This window comes from Vombatus ursinus, unplaced genomic scaffold, assembly GCF_900497805.2.
Source record: "Vombatus ursinus unplaced genomic scaffold, bare-nosed wombat genome assembly UNPS02014812.1, whole genome shotgun sequence".
Classification (NCBI taxonomy): domain Eukaryota; kingdom Metazoa; phylum Chordata; class Mammalia; order Diprotodontia; family Vombatidae; genus Vombatus; species Vombatus ursinus.
This window is the reverse complement of record NW_020954590.1, coordinates 33,318,173-33,336,497: the sequence shown is the minus strand read 5'-3', so window position 1 is coordinate 33,336,497 and position 18,325 is coordinate 33,318,173. Positions and strand designations below refer to the sequence as shown.

Here is an 18,325-nt window from a genome sequence, read left to right as displayed (position 1 = left end):
CAGCGGAAAGATGGGGTGCAGCAGTCTTGTAGCCCAGGAAGCTTGGGGGGGTTAATGAGATTACTCTCTCTGGGGTACAGGGAGCAGTACAGGACAGGAGGTGTCACAGCAAGGTGCGTCTTAATCCAAATATTAGAAACAAACTGATTAGGAATTGATTGATTAAAAGTACTCTAGGTTTTTAGAAGCATTGAGGACATTTTCTTTTAAAAGAATTGTTAATTTTTTGCACATTAAATGCGAACGCCCTAGCAGTATCTAATTGAAAACAAGTCACGTTCAGTTGTACCTATTATTGTAATTGCATATTGTTTATCAATATAAGAACTGGAGAGTAATCTTCTGTAAAAATATGTCTTATTTTTATATTGATAAATTGCAGACATTATGCTTTTTAAGTATGGTTATTTGTTTAAATGATGGTGGATACTTTCTTCTACTGGTTTGTCTGCATATGTAAAGATTTTTACAAGAAAATAAAAATATAAATCTTGTTTTTTTTAAGCTCTACCTCAGCATACCAGGGGGAGATCTTGAGCCCCAGGGTAGTGGAGCAGGGAAGTGCCAACACCAGGACCCCCAAGGTCCAAGTGCCTCAGTACAGGCAGGGGAACCTATAGACACTAGCTCAGAATTCCAACATGTGCAACAGCATTCTCCAGCAGCCAAATCTCCTGGTGCCTCATCACAACTCTGGGAAGCACAGTCCCGGGAGGCAAAGCTCCAGGCTGACAGACATCCTCCAGCAGCCAAACATTTGAGTGCAAGCCATGGGTGAGCAGGAGGCAAACATTTGACTGCAATGCCTGGATGAATAGGCATCCCCCGGGAGCCAGACTACTAACCCTTACCCCGAGAGCTCCAGTGTTGCTGACCCCAGTCTAGCACCAGGTAAGTTGCCAGAACCCTACAGCTTCCAACTGACAGCACCTGAGGTTGCAGCACACAAAGCCAGTGACCAGGTCCTGGCTCCCAGCACAAAAAGTTTGGGTCAGTGCCCCATGTGCTCAAGCAGAAGAGCTCAACTTTTTTTAAAAGTCAGGAAATAGGCAAACACTGTGAACAAAAAGCAGAAATGGACAATGACCATAGATTCTTATTATGGAGACAAGGAAGATCAAGGCACAAATTCAGAAGAAGACAACATTGTCAACATACCCACATCTGAAATCTCAACGGGGTAATATGAACTGGTCTCCAACCCAAAAAACCTTCTTAGAAGAGCTCAAGAAGGATTTTAAAAGTCAAATAAGAGAGGTAGAAGAAAAGTTGGGAAAAGAAATGAGAGGTATGTAAGAGACAGTCAATAGTTTGGAAAAGGAAGGACAAAAATTAACTGTAGAAAACAAGTCCTTGAAAAATACAATTGGCTAAATGGGAAAAAAAAGTGCACAGAAGAAAACAATTCCTTAAAAAGTAGAATTGGCCAAATGGAAAAGAAGGCACAAAAACTTACCGAAGAGAAGAACTTCTTAAAAAGTAAAATGGGTCAAATGGAAAAGGAGATACAAAATCTAAAAGAAGAAAATAATTTGTTAAAAATTAGAATTTTGCAAGTGGAAGTTAATGATTCTATGACAGAGCAAGAATCAGACAAATATAAACAAAAGAATGAAAAAATAGAAAAAAATGTAAAATACCCCATTGGTAAAACAACTGACCTGGAAAATAGATCCAAGCGAAACAATTTAAAAAGTATTGGTCTACTTGAAAACCATGATGGAAAAAACAGCCTGGACAGCATCTTTCAGGAAATCATCAAGGAAAACTGCCCTGAGGTCCTAGAACCAGAGGGTAAAATAGTCATTGAAAGAATCCACTGATCAGTTTCTGAAAGGGATCCCAAGTTGAAAACACCAAGGAATATTGTAGCCAAATTCCAAAATTACCAGGTCAAAGAGAAAACACTGCAAGCAACCAGAAAGAAACAATTTCAATATCATAGAACCACAGTCAGGATTATGCAGGACCTTGTAGCTTCTACATTAAAAGATTGGAGGGCGTGGAATATGATATTCTGTAAGGCAAAGGAGGTTGGATTACAATCAAGGATTAACTACACAGTGAAATTGAGCATAATCTTTCATGGGAGGAGATGGAAGTTCAATGAAATAGGGGACTTCCAAACCTTCCTGATGAAAAGACCAGAGCTCAACAGAAAATTTGATCTTCAAATACAAGACTCAAGAGAGGCATAAAAAGGTCAACATGAAAGAAAAAAATTACATGTTATTAATGAGGGCAAACTGTTTACATCCCTACAAGGGAAGATGACACTTGTAATCCTTGAGAACTATATTGTTATTATGACATTTAAAAGGGGTATACATAGACAGAAGGCATGGGTATAAATTGACTATGATGTGATGATAAAAAAAATCTAATTAAGTGGTCAAAAGGGATTGTACTGGGAGAAGAGGAAAGGAGGAGGCAGACAAGGGTAAATTACATCACATGAAAAGGCACAAAAAAACATATTACAGTAGTGGGAAAGAAGGGAGGAGGATGAGCATTGTTGGAACCTTACTCTCACCAGATTTGGTTCAAAGAGGGAATAACATAATCAGGTATAGAAATCTAACTTATCCTATAGGCAGTAGGAGGGGAAAGGGAAAAGAAAAGAGTGGGGGCTAATAGAAGGGAGGGCAGACTGAGGGAAGCCTTGGTCTAAAGCAAAACTCTAGCAAGGAGGGAAAGGGAGAAAAGAGAGAGAAAAGCATAAACGTGGGGGAGGGAATAGAATGGAAAAAAAATACAGATAGTAATCATAACTGTGAATGTGAAATGGATGAACTCTCCCATAAAGCAGAAGTGGATAAGCAGAGTGGATTAAGAACCATAATCCTACAATATGCTGTTTACAAGAAACACATTTGAAGTAGAAGGATACACACAGAGTACAGGTTAAAGGCTGGAGCAGAATATATTATGCTCAACTGAAGTAAAAAAAAAAACAGGGGTAGCAATCTTGATCTCAGATAAAGCAAAAGCAAAAATAGACCTAATTAAAAGAGGTAAAGAAGGAAACTACATCCTGCTAAAAGGTACCATAGACAATGAAATAATATCGTTACTAAACATATATGCACCAATTGGCATAATATCCAAATTCTTAGTGGAGAAGTTGTGGGAATTATGGGAAGAACTATATAACAAAACTACACTAGTGGGGCACCTCAACCTCCCCCTCTCAGAACTAGATAAATCTAACCACAAAATAAACAAGAAAGAAGTTAAGGAGATGAATAGAATTTTAGAAAAGTTAGATATGATTGACCTCTGGAGAAAATTAAATGGGAATGGAAAGGAATATATTTTTTCTTGGTGGTACATGGCACATACACAAAAAATGACCACATACTAGGGCATAAAAATCTCACAATTCAATGCAGAAAGGCAGAAATATTAAATGCATCCTTTTCAGATCATGATGCAATAAAAAATTACATGTAATAAAAGGTCATGGAAAGATAGACTAAAAATTAATTGGGAAACTAAATAATCTAATCCTAAAGAATGAGTGGGTCAAAAAACAATCCACAGCAACAAACAATAACTTCATCCAAGAGAATGACAATAATGAGATAACATAACAAAACGTATAGGATGCAGTGAAAGTGATTTTTATGGGAAATTTTATATCTCTAAATGTTTATATAAATAAAATAGAGAAAGAGGGGATAAATGAATTGGGCATGCAACTAAAAATCTGAATAATTTCAGGAAATTGTACAAGAAAATTACATGTATTAGAAATATTTTCAGTATTGAAAATAGATGGCAAAATTCTGATAGATTGTATCAATAGATTGCCAAAAGAGAGAAAAACATCAAGCTTTAAACCTTAAATTATATGATGATGATAACCTCAAGTTATATGGTTGTTACATTTTAAAATATCAATGCCAAACAGCAAATATTTACAAAATGTATTTAGAATAAATTATTTATATTAAATATTTAGAGAAACACCTCTAGTTATGAACTAAAATCAATTGAAATAGCCCAAAGTTATAGCTTATCCACAAAAGAATTAGAAAATCATATTGAACATAATCATAATGAGAAAAGACAGACCTTCAACAACAATAACAACAACAACAATAACAATAACAAGAGTCATTGAATCTAGCATATGGAAGACCTGGGTATAAGTCCTCCCTCTGACACATACAAGTTATGTGGCTATTAGTGATTAACTTAATCTTTCAGTGCCCCAAACAGCAAACAGTTTAAGTGACAGAGGTACTGCCAATTTGTATGGAAAATACAATAGTAATATAATATGATATGACATTTATAAAGCACTTTAAAATTTTTACAGCCCTTTATATACACTACCAACCCCCCCAAACAATATCCATTCCAAGGTCCTTGTCTCTCCCCTTAACAAAGGAATGTGATTCAATGACACTACTATATCAGGGGGATCATATCATCCTCCTTCTCCCTCCAAAGAAAAATGAAGATGACCAGAACACTTGCTTTGAAATTTAGCAAACAAGGAAAACACAGGAGATACACACACACATGCATGCATGCATGCATGCATACATACATACATATATAAACTTGGCAATTAAATCAATTATCTCATGTTTATACTGTAAACTGAACTTCTTAAACTTTTTCCACTCATGACCCTTTTTATACTAAGAAATTTTTATGTGACTCCAGGTATATAGTTATATAGGTATATAAAATAGGTATACAAATCAAACATTTACTGATAATAAATCATAATGAAATTTATTTCAAAAGAATTCTTTGATATATATATATAATATGTAATATGATATACATATACACACATGCCAAACTATATATAATACACACACTTATATATATAATTTTACCATTTATTAAATATGAAAGCAAATTTGCATACTGATGAGATGGATGTATTTGTTTATTTTTACATAAAGAATTAAGTCTTGGCAGAATATTTGATACTGCAGGATGCAGAGTATCTTCAATGTTTTTCAGAGTTGATCAATATTTTAATTTTATAATCATTAGTGTGTTCAAAACCAAGTCTGCAGTGAAGTCATGTGACGCAACACTATCAAGCACTGTCAGAAACATCTCATATTCATTATGTGTTTGATTTTCAAATAATTTTTTGTTGTGTGTTCAGAAACCCTTTACTGTTGCTAATTTTTTTGTGACCTTCACATTTAGATATGCAACACCAGGGGTCACAACCCACAGTTTAAGAAGAGCTGTATATGACAAGGTTTTTAAAAAAAAATCAAGGGCAAAAGAAATAAAAGAGATATCACTTATTTGATAAATGATTCTAAGGGCCTAAGTATTTTGAGGCAAAATATGAAAGCCTCTCTCCCTATTCTTTCTTCAATAAAACAATAATATAAAATATACCACTCAAAAATTTTATAACGAAAGTCCTGGCCCAAGAAGCATCACTAAGAAAATTTATCTATATAACAAGTGAGATGCAGAGAAATTTTATGGTTGATAACTTATGCATTTCTCTTTTGAAATCCTCTCTGTATTTAACACAAAGATATCAGAGGATCAAAAAGCATAGGGTCACTGATTTGAATGTGGAAGGAAGTTGGACATCTAGTCCAACCCCCCTCCCCGATTTTACAAAGGAGTAAATAAATCCAGAGTATACAATTTATCCAAAGTCACATTGGTTGTTGCAGAGTTTTAATCAAACTTCGGTCCATTGGATTCGAGCTCAGTTCTCATTCCACAGCATTTTGCTGCCTTTCACACGCATTCTTTTACTGGGCCACTGGGCTTGTATGAACTTTTCGTCCAAGGGATCAGAAATGTCCCCAGAGTTTATAATTTTAAAGTTTTTCCTTCCTTTTGCCTCCACTTGATTTTAACCTTCAAGGCTGAATGATTACAGAGGATTATTGTTTCTCTGGGGTCAATTGCAAAGTTGTTTCATTATTCTTAGTTTCCTGATTTATACAATGAGAAGGTAGTACTAGATGATCTTTAAAGTTCTTTTTGCCTTTAAATCTATGAGAATGATGTTGCTGAGGGTGTAAGGATATTGACATTGTAGTTTTTTTTTACCATGTTAAACATATTTAATAACATTATTTCAAAAATGAGGCAGGAAAGTATGGAATCACTGATTAATTTTGTCATCGATATTCTGATGGATCCTGAAAAAAATCAATTAATTAAAAAGAAAACAAAACACATAATGAGTCTTAATTGTTGCTATTCATTCAGGATTGATATAAGATATCCATATAAGCATATAGAATGCTGAAAAAACACATTCCATAGACACTTAGGTGTTCCTCTCTTGTTAAAATGTTCTGTGTGGAGGGCTACCCATAAATTAAAAAAAAAAAAGAATTCAATTTCTCACTCAGAAAGTGAGAGTTTCCTCAACTGTAAAACAAGGATAGTAGTACCTACCTCACAGACATTGTTGTCAGAATCACATGTGATAGCTATGTAAAGCACTTTAAGATACATCTAATATGTATTAACTATGATTACTAATGTAAATCTATCACCAAGTAGGGCCAATTAATAGAAATCACATCCTTTCTTAAAAAAAAGGAGATCCAAATATGGAATTTTCATACAGTTTTATCTTACTTTGTCAAATGTATTTAAAATAAAAACATTCCACATATTTTTACTTAGTCATGATGTTTGAAAGGAATTTACACCTATGTGAAAACAACAATTCATTCTAGGTTGGCCCAAACTCTCAGTTCTGAGATTTTCTCACTTCATGAATTCTGTCATCATATCTCTTATTAATAATGGACTCTCTCCAGTTTAGGTTAATTGAACCTTTTTTCCATGAGACTATGAGGTGGTCTTCCAAACAGGCAAAAGCCATTCATGACCAGTTGGGTCCACAGAACAAGGATACCATTATACATTGGATGGCAAATTGAAATGATATGCAACTTTAGATGGTATCAAATTGATGGAAATATCCTAGGTTTATGTTTCTTTAGATACTGCTATTATATTGGAGTATAGTTTTAGAAAAGTAGAACCTCTATGGGTAATTTAAAAAAAAGTTGTGTGGACATAACACTCAAGGCATGGACAGAATCTGATAAAAGAATTCCATGTTGAAGCATAACTTTAAGGAGGGCTCCCTGCAGTTTATTTGGAGCCAAATTTCTTCCTTGTTCAATACAAAGAAGTGGATTGGTACTTTAAGGGCAGCTAGGTGTCCACATAACAGAAGGTGTTGTCTTCTATGAGTAAAGCAGAATTGAAATAGCTCAAAGAAAATGAAGGATGTGTAAATTTAGAGAAACCACCCCAAATGTTCACATGAACTATTTGTGTCCGACCTGTGATAGAGCATTCCAAGCTGATATTGATCTGATTAGCCATAGTTGGACACACTGAAACTTGACTCTAGCAAAGGGATGTCATTTTGCTCCTCTTCAAGAAAGAAGGACAACAACTAGGTGGCACAGTGGACAGAGCACTGGACCTGGAGTCAAGAAGATGGATCTTCATGAGTTCAAATCTGACCTCAGACACTTAATTTCTGTGTGACCCTGGGCAAGTTTGCCTTTTTGTTTGGACCTCTTTGCCTCAGTTTCCTCATCTATAAAATAAGCTTTAGAAGGAATGGCAAACCATTCCAGTATCTTTGCCAAGAAACTGCAAATGGAGTCATTAAGAGTCTTACACAACTGAACAGCAGCAACAACAACAATGGAGACTTTATATTAGAGACAAGAATATGAGTCTTCATATATTGATTATTTAACTTTGGACAAATCACTTAACCTTTCAGTCCCCTAAGTAAGTTTGTAAGAAGTATACATTTCAGAATAGGTGCCAATCTGCATTGCTAGAGGGCATTACTTTACCTTTCATATATTAATGAAATCACAGATCCTTATCAAAGAAACAAAAAATCTGATTTCATAAGATGTTATCTGGTGCTTGAGGGAGACATGGTGAAACTTTCATAGACTATGGTGTCTTAAAATGAAGGGAGGCTTGGTGTCCAGAACTGAAGGACCAGCCTACAATGAAAAACCTATTCATATAATAATTCTTGGGATGAGTTGTTAGAGGAAATTAAAGAGATTTCTGAGTTATTAAGGGGTGTGGGTACAATAAAAGCAAAGTCTACAGAAAGGGAGTCCAATTTGGAACTGGTATACTTATTGACATATACAAACATTAGTTTCAAGTCCTCAGTAATATCTGAACTCATACAAGATCTTTACTTCTGAGTCAGCAATAGGAAGGGGACAGAAAGGATCTTCAAAGGGAACTGGCAAGGGATAGGAACAGCAAGCCAGGTGGCAGAGTCAAAAATACAAGTTTAAGACAGCTTTAGGATTTTGTTGGGACCTGATAAAGAATAGAGAGGTACAGAGGAGATTAGGGCTGTCATGAGCATAAGAATTTTGCCTGGAGAAAATCTGTCATAAAAGGGTAGGAAACATAAATCAAAAAAGAATGAGTAGCTCAATCCATAATAAGGGTTCATATGGAACTTAAAATGAGTTTATTTGGAATAAAAATGAGTTTATCTAGAAAAATAAGTCAAACAGAAAATGGAAAGAATATAGGACAGATTGGAAAAGGAGGAAAAACATGAAATCAGTCAGAAGAGATATTGGATATATCACATGTGACATGAATGGTTTGTGCACCAGTATATGTCCAGTTGGCAAGTTTCTAATCACTTGTACCAGGAAAAGACTTCTAAAATTAAGCTGCTAATGGAAGAGACTGTCTCTGAAATGGTAAATTATCTCCAGGTGAAGAATGACTCCAGCCTATTCCAAAAGTATATTAAGCATGAAAAAATCTTTTTAATGTGAATCTTTCATTTGGTCCTGACTTTGCATATACAGATTTCAGTGTGTGAGGGAGTCAGATTGTAGAGAACTTTAAATGCCAGGCTAAAATATTTATATTTTATTTTAAAGTCAATAGAGAATTTTTTTGAGCATGGTAATGATATGGTTAGATTTGTGCACAAGGAGAAATTATTTGACAGCTCTGTGGATAATGGGTAGGAAAAGGCAAAGACTAGAAGTAGAAAACTGAATTAGGAGGCTATTTCACTAGTCCTAAGAGGGGATGGGGACACCATACAAAATGGTGGCCATGAGAAGGGGATGATTGCTAGGAGGAGGGCAGGCTTTATTGATTTGAGGAATATGAAATCCTCTTTTTCTGTCCCCAAGCTTTATACAAAAGCAAAAGTCCATCTTTCAAGACAAATGTTTTATAGGTATTGCCACAGGAGAGCAAGACATGGGATAACTCTGCCTCCAAAGAACTAATGGTGACCATCACACAGGGCAATGGAGAGGTAAATGGTGAGTGTGAGCAAGCCAGTACATATAGCCAATAAGGAATTCTGAAAAATAGAAGCAAATGACTTAATTAAGGAATTGAAAGACAGGAGGAAGGGATTGTCATGTGGGAAAAAAACAAAACAAAACAAAACAAGAGATGAGATAGGTAGACAACCAGAATTCTCGACAGAAAAAAATGAAAAGCAATCATGGATGATCTAAGATCTGTATCACTGAAAGGAATTCCCAAATTGATGAAATCACAGATACATTTGATTATACTTATTATCTGCAGTACTGAGCACAGTTCTGGCATATAGCAGGTGCTCAATAAATACTCTTTGACTGATATCTCTGGGTTGCAATATGACAAATGTAGACAATGTGCCTAGTAGGCAATCAATGAATATTTGTTTAATCAAATTGTTTAATTGAACTGATTAGCCTGAAATAATAAATAGGGTCAAGAAGGATTTAGATAAATACATAGGTAATAGATGTAGAGTATCTTTTGTAGTAAGCAGGAATTCAGAAAATCCTGGCTGATATCACCCAGATATGCCTAGTTTAAAATGGACTTCATGCCATGTTTCTTAACAATTCAGTAATTTAAATTTTGCCTACCTAAGGAAACATTTCAAGAAGAGTTCTATTTCTTAGAAATACATCCATCCTAAGGTAAGGACTCTCTGCACAATACCCTTCCTATTTCCTTCACACATATACATCTCTTTTGGAGGTCTTCCTTTGAAGAAGAGATTGCTTAGGTATTATTTCTACCTATGATTATATATAACATGGTGACCATTCAATATTGTTGAATGATATAAACAGTTGACTGCCACATGTATTTATTTCCAAAGGTCCTTAAAATGACTTTCTTAAACAAGCATATGATGTAGAATAGAAAAAATAATGATGCTAGGCTTTTTCCTTGGATCAGCTTCATTTCATGGCTTCCTGTAGGTGTTTAATGAATGGAATGAATTACTGTTACTGGTCTTAGACAGCTTGATTGCTATTAGCTATACTATGCATAGTAACCATTGACTTACAATTTCAAAAGCACAGCCAAATGATACTTAAACTTGGGCAAAAATATACTAAATATACTCATGTTATTGAACAAAATATGATGCACTATTTCAGTTACTGTAGCAACTCCTGATGCTAGGGAATGTATTAATGTATTTTTGCTGTCACCAGAAAAATCCAGATTTCCTGTAACCGAATGACTAAAAGTTAAGAACTTTTATATGAATTTTAGATCATTTTACTAGATGGAGAAACATCTTATTTTCTATTCCAATTCTTTATACTGCACTTCAATTAATAGGAAATCACAAAAATATTATTTACCACATTCTGAATTAATCTATTTTATTGAATCTTCATAAAACTTCTTGTATCTAAGTTAAACCTAGGAAAATAGTTTCTAAGTCTTTAAAATTAGTAAACAAAACTCAAGGTATGCACTTATGACATTTTTTCCTCATAAACTTTAAAGCTTATTTGTGTCAATTATTGCTTATTAGTCATTGTGTTACTTCGGGTGTAAAATTGCAAGTTTTATTTCCCAAAGCATTTTCAGTTGACATAGTGCTTTCCACATAGTAGCCCTGTAATGAGGATAATAGAAAGATCTTTATTTTATAAGCGAGGAAACTGAGGCAGCAAAAGAGGAAAAATATAACTAACAATGTGACTTTAGATAGATCTTTTAACCTTGCTGAACCTCAGCTTGTCCATCTCTAAAATAAGAATTTGACTGAATTATTTCAAAGGGCCTTTCCAGCTCTAAATCTTATGATGACTGAGAATAAATTAAAAAAAAAAAGCATGAGGCAGGCAGTTGCTAGGATCTGACAATACAGATACAAAAGTGAGTGGAAGTATCTTAGCATTCATTCCACTCTGTTCTTTTATCTAATGTTCAATATAACTTCTGGTTTCATCAAATATTTTCATTTATTGAAAACCCAATTTAAACAATGCTAGAATCTTGGGAGACATTAGTAAATGAGAATTCAATTCAGTTTGATACAATTCAATTCAACAACCATTTATAAACACATTATATGTGTTCCAGGCAATATTATGGGACCTGGGGTCAGAAACACAAATATTCATTAGTTCTCACCCTGAAGGATCTTACATTTTATTGGTGAAGAGAAATAACATTTGTCCCTTCCTCCTGTCTTTCAATTCCTTAATTAAGTCATTTGCTTCTATTTTTCAGAATTCCTTATTGGCTATATGTACTGGCTTGCTCACACTCACCATTTACCTCTCCATTGCCCTGTGTGATGGTCACCATTAGTTCTTTGGAGGCAGAGTTATCCCATGTCTTGCTCTCCTGTGGCAATACCTATAAAACATTTGTCTTGAAAGATAGACTTTTGCTTTTGTATGAAGCTTGGGGACAGAAAAAGAGGATTTCATATTCCTCAATAATGGCACCATTATTTCTGAACTATGCTCAGAAGCATAGGAGAAGAAAGAAAGTTGGTTGTTGTCTTTTGTTCTTGAAGAGGACCAAAATGATGTTACTATGTTAGAGTCAAGTTACAATGCTTTCGACTGTGGCTGATCATACCAATATGAGCTGAGAATGCTCTACAACAGGTCTGACAATTAGTTCATTTGGGGTGGATTCCCTAAATTTGCACATCTTTCATCTTACAACTAGCAGACATAGTTCCATTTATTCCTTGTTTATAAAAACAAAACAAAACAAAAACATGAATTTGCCTGGGTCTTTGGACAGACACACAAGTGTGAGTCTTCACAAGATGATCAGCAAATTCCTGATAGGGAGATTTAGTGACCACAATAGCTGTATATATGTAGATGGTATCAAAGGTAACTTTAGCAAAGTTGCCCAGAGTGGCAGTACAGTCCCTTGCAGAAGTATAGCAGTCATCAATTACAGACATCATCAGGAGCTTCTTAGGTACAAGAGTGGAGACAATGCCAGTACCTCTAGGGGCAGGAATTAGATGCACCAGAACTGATCCACAATGTCCAGTGACCTTGCAGGGCATTGTGTGAGGCTTTCTAATATTGTCCTCCAGTAGCCACATCCTACAGGAAAGATGGACAGCCTAGTCACAATGATAGCACCATGAATAGTTGTGGCCACTTCCTTGGAACACTTGACACACAGGCCAATATGGCCACTGCAGTCGCCAATGGCTACTAAAGCCTTGAACCTCATATGTTGTCCAGCTCTAGTTTGTTCCTGAATAGGCATGCTCTTCAGAACCTCATCTTTCAATGAAGATCCCAGGAAGAGATCTATCATCTCAGACTCCTTGATAGGAAGAGATAAAAGATAGATTTCTTCCAAAGACTTGATCTTCATGTCTTTGACTAGCCCGCCCAGTGACAGGAACCCACTCCTTGTCTTTGGCCTTTCCTTCTTGGGCCCTAAGACCATGGCCCTGGCCTTTATCATAGACCCACTCAACCTCAGCTCCCACTGCTAAAGCCATGGTGGAGTCCACCTTGGCCTCCAACTACAGAGCCCCTAGGGCCTCCCTCTCCTCCCATAGCACCAGAGTCATCTGCTATTTGGTGTTGACTAGAAGTAGAATGGGCTGTCCATGGATGACACACTATGAAAACCTAGCACCTTATACAAGAATAAAGGAAGTAAGGGATAGAATGTTTTATATAGTGAATTTCTAGCAAGTCACTTTGACTGGAATGTAGATTGTAATGCAATTAAATGTGAAATTGTTTCAGAAACAGGGAAACTATAAAAAGAGCTGCTATTCCTGGGACTTTTCCCTCCCTCTAAACAGAAATAGTGGAGGATGGACATAAGAAAGTTCTTCACAGATCCTCCACTACTGAAGAATGGCACCCAAGGAATCCTCTACATCATTTTCCACTTCCTATACTTCATCATGTCCAGAAACTCATCATTCTGCAAGATGAAATACACTTGGAAACACACATCTTTAGATCTTTTCGCACTCTGGCTACATGACTTTATCATGCTCCAGTGCCAGGTAACCTTCCCTTTACTTCTTCATCCCACTTTCACCTTCTTTTTAATGTGTTGTTTCTCCCTTGATTTTGATTGAATGTGAACTCCTTGAGGGCAGAGAATATCTTATGCCTTTCTCTGTATCCCCAGAACTTAGTGCCTGGCACAATGGTAATCACTTAATAAGTATTTATTGAATGAGTTTTTAAAGTACTACTGCTTCAAGTCTAATGTCAAGTAATTTTTATTTAAATGGGAATTCTTAGGGTAAATTACATTTTACATCACAACCACCACCACCACCAGCACCACCACCACTACTGTCATTTTGAGGGGGTCTGTTTGACTTGAGTTTCCCTACTCTAATCTGTCCTCCATTCAGCAACAAAAGTTATTTTCCTAGAGCACAGACCTGGCCATGTTACCTTGTTATCCCCCTACCCCAGGCTTAGTCAAATTCAGTAGCTCCCTATCACCTTCAAGATCAATTACAAAATCCTGTTTGCTATTCAAAGCCTTTCATATTAAAGTCCTTAACTTAAGGTGCTTAATAAATGTTTATTGATTTATCATCATATCTGTATCTCATCTTTTTCACTGTATTTCAGTTAGAAATATTTGCACACATGATTTTATCTCTCGTTTATAAGTGTTCAGAGATAGAGAACATTTCCCCAGAACTGCTTTAGTTGCATTCCAAAAGTTTTGTTGTTTTGTCCTGTGGTTTGTAGTTTGCTTTTATGAAATCATGTATTTTAATGACTTATTTTTTGGCCTAGTAATTTTTTGAGATAAAATTACTTAGTTTCCATTGAATTTTGAATCCTTTCTCCAAATGCCATTTATTTAACATGATTTGTATTTGTTATGATCAGTAAAGGGTGTCTAATATGCTTTGATTCATTTGTTTATGAGATTTTTGTGTTCTAGCATATGCTGCGTGTGTGTGTGTGTGTGTGTGTGTGTGTGTGTGTGTGTAGGTGTGTGTGCAGGTGTCATACATATTCCTGTTCATCAAAAGTGTATCATATCCAACTTCTTTTAAATTCTACTTTGGCCCTTAACTTCTTTCTTATCTTTTTGTTAGAATTGTTTACATCTGAAAGGGGCACATTGCAGTCTCCAACAATAATAATTTTACTGTCTCTTTCTCCCTGTAAATTCATTAATTTTTCCTTTCAGTATCTAGATTCTAGATGCATGTGCATTGTGCTATTATTACTTCATTAGCTATTGTGCCTCTATTTATGCATGTTTCTGTGTATGTGTTCAACAAATTTTATATAGTTCAATTGAAAGTGAGGTCATTAATTACCTGCTCCACTCCATTCCTTCCTCTATGTTTGTATACTCTTCTCATGCCCCACATCTGTGGGAAATCATTCCTCCCAATTCTACCTCATTTTTACATACTTTTTCTTTCTTTTCTTAAAATAACAACAACAACAACAACAAAAGAACAAAACCACACCCAGGCTCTGAGTTTGTTTTATTTACCACTTTCTGTGATCCTTGGAGATCTTAGTATTTTGTTGTAATTCTTACTACCTTCCCTCATCAGAATGCAAACATTTCTTTAAGATCTGATCCTTTTCAGTTATTCAAAAGTGTTTGTCTTTCAGAGTTCTCTTGACTGCAGTGTTTGTATTTCAAAGTTTCTTCTCAATTTTGGTCTTTTTATTGAGAATTCTTGAATGTCCTCTTTTCCGTGAAAAATCCATTTTCCTCTTTTAGAACTGAGCATATCTAGTTTTACTAATTTTACTAATTTACTAATTAGTTTTACTAATTTACTCTTAGATGTAAGCCTTGCATTTTAACTTTTGGAATGTCACGGTCTATCCTTTATAGAAAGTCCTACTAAATCTTAGGAGGAATTGTGAGGTCATTACGGGTAAGGAGATGCCTTGAAGGAACATAAGCACTCAAAGATTCATGGGTCAGACAATTTATTACTCACTGGCATGCAAGAACATGACTTCCTCACCCTATAGTCCTATAGGCACCCTTTAATGGTTTGAACACATGGAGGTGTGTGAGATAGATGAAGTTTCCTCAGTACTAAAACTCATAAATCCCTTTTGTACCCCCAGAGCAGTAAAATTTGATGAATCTGCAAACATTTGCTGTGCATTAAGCAAGAGCTAAACTGTGCTCCAATTTGTCTAGCAAAGTAAAAATTGTGAAAGACTGTTAGCTTAAGCCAGGGGCTTCCTGCTTATCTGTCTCTAGGCGGGACTTCTAAACCCGTTACGGAAAATCTTCCAGATCCTTTGTCTCTGGGCAGAACTTCTAAGTAGATTGTCAATCTACTTAGTAGATAGTAGGCATATAAAGAAGAAATCTCTGTCTCTAGGCAAATATTTCCAAATAAGGATATTATTGTACTAAGGGTCTTCTTAGAAAGCCAAGTTTAGATTGTGCACCCCGAAATGCAGCCAATGGGAAGAAGAGTTCAGAAATGAGGAGGGGATATTGAGTTAGGGCTATAAAACTTTGCTTCTCACAGCCAGCAGGTGTACTCCTTGGCTGCCGCTGCTTGAGCGACAAGGGCTGTGCCCTGTCTCATGAGAAAGAATAAAACTTTTCTGATCTCTGACTCAGCCTCTGAACTTTTAATTCTAGTGTGGCCATTGTCCCACACAGAGGGATGTGTAACCCAATAGACACTCAAGATCTCTTGAGTCTCTGCCCTTATATCTGTTGTTACTTGGAAGATTAATAAGGACTGAGTGGGAGGAGACCATGAGTGGAAGTCAATCAGGAGATGCTCTGGATTGAGAACTCTTTCTCCCTCTCCTATCAACCATAAGCACATTGTGACTGACAAAATTTGTTGATTGTATATCTGGATTAGATAAAGTTTGCTAATTTAGTATTCCTAACTGTAAATGTGGCTGATCAAGCTGATGTGGTTTAGGGGATCAGGGGTCCTAGGACCCCAAAATCACAACACTCAGGTCCTGCCCCAAAGAATTCAACCCAATCCTTCTTTCAGCCAGAGACAAGGTTTATTAGAACATCCATCATATTAGGCAGACTCTTAAGGAGTCTGAACATGAGTAAGCAGTGACTAGATTATAAGAATCTGAGCAGTGGCTAGATTTTAAGAATCTAAGGTTTAAGAATCCCAGAAGGATTATAAGAATCTCAGCCATGGCTAGATTATAAGAATCAGAGCCATGGCTAGATTTTAAGTATCTAAGCATCTTGATGGAGACAAGCTGAACCTTATAAACAGAAAGACTGTGAGAGGGATCTAGGAGTGGCCAAGTAGTCCATGAGGTAAGAGTTACCAAGGGTGGGAAGTGGCCTGGGACCATAGGGAGGCAAAACAATGGAGGGGAAATTGAGTGTAGCCACAATGAAAGGTCCGTTGATGGGATTATAGCCTCAGGGGAACACCAGAGATTTGGCCATGTGGGAAAGTCCAGGGTTTTTCCTTTCTGGGGCACAGATCCCAACCCCATCAAAGCCAGTTGTTGAGTTTGGTTAATCAGTGTCCTGTCAGTGAAGGTCTAGCAAAAGCCCAATCCTCGCACTTGCATGATACTGAGTGTGGTTTCTTGGCACTTGAATTCTATCTGCTGGTTGGTATTTTTTCTTTCTGATACAGTAATTCTGGATTTTGACTCTGGAATTCTTGTATAGTTTTATTTTGGTGTTTCAACAGGTAATTGGTGAATTCTTTCTATTTCACTTTGCCTTCTGGTTCTAACAGATCTGGGAAGTTTTTTTTTTCTTCAAATATGGGGTCCATCTTTTTTGTTTGATCCTGGATTAAAGGTTTTTAGTTATTTTTAAATATTCTCTTCATGATCTTTTCAGATTAGTTGTTATTGATAGTAGATATGTGAGAAATGAAAGAGTTAAGTTTCCACCTAAGTAAATAAGAAATCAGCACAGACAGGCTAACTTCTGTGTGTGTGTGTGTGTGGGGGTGATAACACAATTTGAGGCACATAATGTATGTTGGGGTGAGGCATATAAGGAAGATTGTAACCCAGAAGGATTAGGATCAATCCTGATCCACAAGGGAGGAGTTAGGCAATTACTAACTGTAAAGCTTGCTCTGGTTTCTTTTAAGCATGCATTTCTCCCCTTCCAAGGAGGTGTGCCTGCTTCTCATGAGAATGGAAAGGACACACTTCAACCTGAATGAGATATAACCTCTGTGAAGACTTCACAGGGTGGTGATGAAAAGACTGTCTTGAAACTAGAGATAGGCTCTGAGAGAACAAACAGGTCATAAGTTTAAATTACCTAAACCTATAGGAATCTGGCCCTAAACCCCCTCCTGATGGCCACACCACTGCCATTAGGTTTACTAAATAAGGACATGTATGTTTGGATTGGCTATACTCTGTTTCCTTGTTCCTTGTCTATGGGAAAGATTTTCTCTCCTAGAATGTAAGCCTGCCTCCCAAGCGAATGGGAATGGGAAAGATTTTCATACCTAGAATGTAACCCTGCCTCCCAGCAAATGGGAATGGGAAAGATTTTCATGCCTAGAATGTAAGACTGCCTCCCAGCCAATGGGAATAAGGGATAGTGGTAGGTGGGAAGTTTGTTTGCCTTAGGGTATATAACCTTGCTTTGTCCTCTGTGACTGCCTCTCTCCTACTGGTAGTGTACTGGAGGAGTAGATGCCCCTTCTCACAAGATTGTAATAAAAGAATAACTTTTGCTTCCACCCTGAGAAGTCTCTGAATTTAATTGTGTTAGAGTCACTGTACCACACAAACCTCTAATAAAAAAGTCTTTGAGACACCAGTTTTCAGAACTGAGTCTAGGGTCATCTTTATAACAGATATCATAGACACAGATGCATATGTATGTATGTGTGTGTGTGTGTGTGTATAACATATATATATATACATATATACATATATATATACATACACACACATATCTGTATATCTTTGTTTTTCAATGATTTGACTTTGTCTTAGTATTTCTTCTTGTCTCTTGGAGCCATTGAGCTCTATTTATTCCATTCTAATTTTCAGGGAGCCACTACTGATGGGGTTGG

The 18,325-nt window shown here is 36.3% G+C and overlaps 1 pseudogene; it reads right to left on the bottom strand.

Moving 5' to 3' along the window:
• Window positions 1–623: 623 nt before the first annotated feature.
• Window positions 624–15,862, bottom strand: LOC114053933 (annotated as a pseudogene).
• Between the last annotated feature and the right edge of the window lie 2,463 nt (window positions 15,863–18,325).